The sequence below is a fragment of the Mesoplodon densirostris genome, chromosome 6, assembly GCF_025265405.1.
Source record: "Mesoplodon densirostris isolate mMesDen1 chromosome 6, mMesDen1 primary haplotype, whole genome shotgun sequence".
NCBI classification, from domain to species: domain Eukaryota; kingdom Metazoa; phylum Chordata; class Mammalia; order Artiodactyla; family Ziphiidae; genus Mesoplodon; species Mesoplodon densirostris.
In genome coordinates, this window is record NC_082666.1 from 85,104,630 (window position 1) to 85,106,461 (window position 1,832).

Genomic DNA, 1,832 nt, shown 5'->3' on the forward strand with positions numbered 1-1,832 from the left:
ATTACCTATAGAGACAAATTTAGGTCATTAGCTGTTGGTGCTGCTTCAATTTCCCTGAAATGATTATATACCTAGGAAGGCTGAACATAATCTGAAGAGAATTCAACAAAGAAAGCACAGGTTTCTTGGCCATACTTGCTTGAAAGGGACCTGATACCTTGATTTCTTGCTAATCCCTGCCTTCCAAGCCTTGCCTTGTAAATGGGATTTGAAAAGGGACAATGAGTGTGAATATGAAGTCTATCTGGCAGGAACTACAAGGACAAAAGATGGCTAAAAGAAAAATAAAATAAAAATGGGAAGTCTGAAAATCTATGTGCATAAAAATCAACCCAAATGATTTAAATGCATACAACTATAAAGCTTTATAATTTAAGTACCCAAATGTGAAACCAATCCCTTCCATCTCCTTTTCCCACAGATACAAGATTCTATACAATTTCTATTATAGGGATCATTGGTAATGAACATTTAGTTAAAAATAAACCTATACTCATTTCCACCTTTAAGAAAGATTTTGGATTGAAAGTCATCAGAGAACCAATTTAAAAATAATTTTCTTAAACATATTTTCATAAGACCACAGGAACACTTGTCACATTGTTCAAATGCCCAATGGCAAGACTTCTGATGAGACCAAACAGGTCACATGAAATCAACAGAGTATCTTAGAAATAAAGCCAATATGACTAAATCCAAGACAGATCACATGAAGTACCTCATGTACAATACGAACCTAGTTTAATAAGTAAAGGAATCACAGGTGACCGCAGTCTGGGGGAACATTCAGTTCCTCTGGGCCCATTCATAGTCTTCTCTGAGACCCTACCACCACTTCCACCTGGGCGAGTCTAATGGCACAGCCATGAAGCTTGTAGCCATCCTGCCTTACTGATGCCACAGTGCCAGGCTGTACCCCAACACCACCTGGCACATGACAGATGAGTTCATGCTCATGAGGGTCTTATTTGTCACCAATGGGTATCAGCTTCTCCAGGCCGTGTTTGGCAAACACACTTTTCAGCTTTGTTTCTAAAAATGACAAGCCTCGGAAGATCTTCCCCAGAGTGAGCTTCTGGTCCCCAGGCTCTGTTTCTTCAGAAATATACTCTGTAGTCTTCTCCAAAATGTCTGCCACCTCCACCAAATCCTTACAGAAACTCTGAATTCCAAATATCTTGGCATCTTCTACACATCTCTGGGTTCGCCTTCTTATATTTTCACCATCAGTTACAGCTCTCTGGTATCTCACTGTGAAACCCTATACTTCCTTCTCCAGTTTAACAGCTTTTAGCTTTAAGGCTCGTTCTGCAAGAGAGGGCCCAAGTTCATCAGGAGGGTCCTCAGAATTGCAGACTTCACCCGCGGTCCTCTGGGTGACAGTGCTGAAAGGATGCGGCCATCCCCTGCCATCTGACGCAGCACTCGAGGCCAGGAGAGGCTGCATCCACGACCGGACAGCCCACAGGGACCTGGTGGCCATGTTCCCCAACTCAGCTGACCTGTCAGTTGATTATTAAAAGCCAACTTGTCAGAAAAATCTGTACTTGTATCAAGATTACATCCTTGAACCCGAAGAAATACAAACAATAAGTATATTGCTAATAAGGCCAGTCATCCTAGCACTGGCACTGTAGAATTTAGAGAGCAAACGAATCCTGGTAAATGACTACATAAACTAAAAGGCTTCTCTTCAGTCCTCATGTTGTTTGTTTCTGTTTGGATGATTTATTTAAGAGTGACATGGTTTCCCTCTGGCCATTGTCTTTATTTTCTTTGGCTCTTTAATCATTATGTGTGCCATGCACCGCCTAGGACCCTGAAGTCACTAA

At 41.6% G+C, this 1,832-nt stretch overlaps 1 pseudogene; it reads right to left on the reverse strand.

Annotated features, from left to right (window-relative positions):
• Positions 1–805: 805 nt before the first annotated feature.
• LOC132492582 (grpE protein homolog 2, mitochondrial-like) lies at positions 806–1,495 on the reverse strand (annotated as a pseudogene).
• Positions 1,496–1,832: the final 337 nt, after the last annotated feature.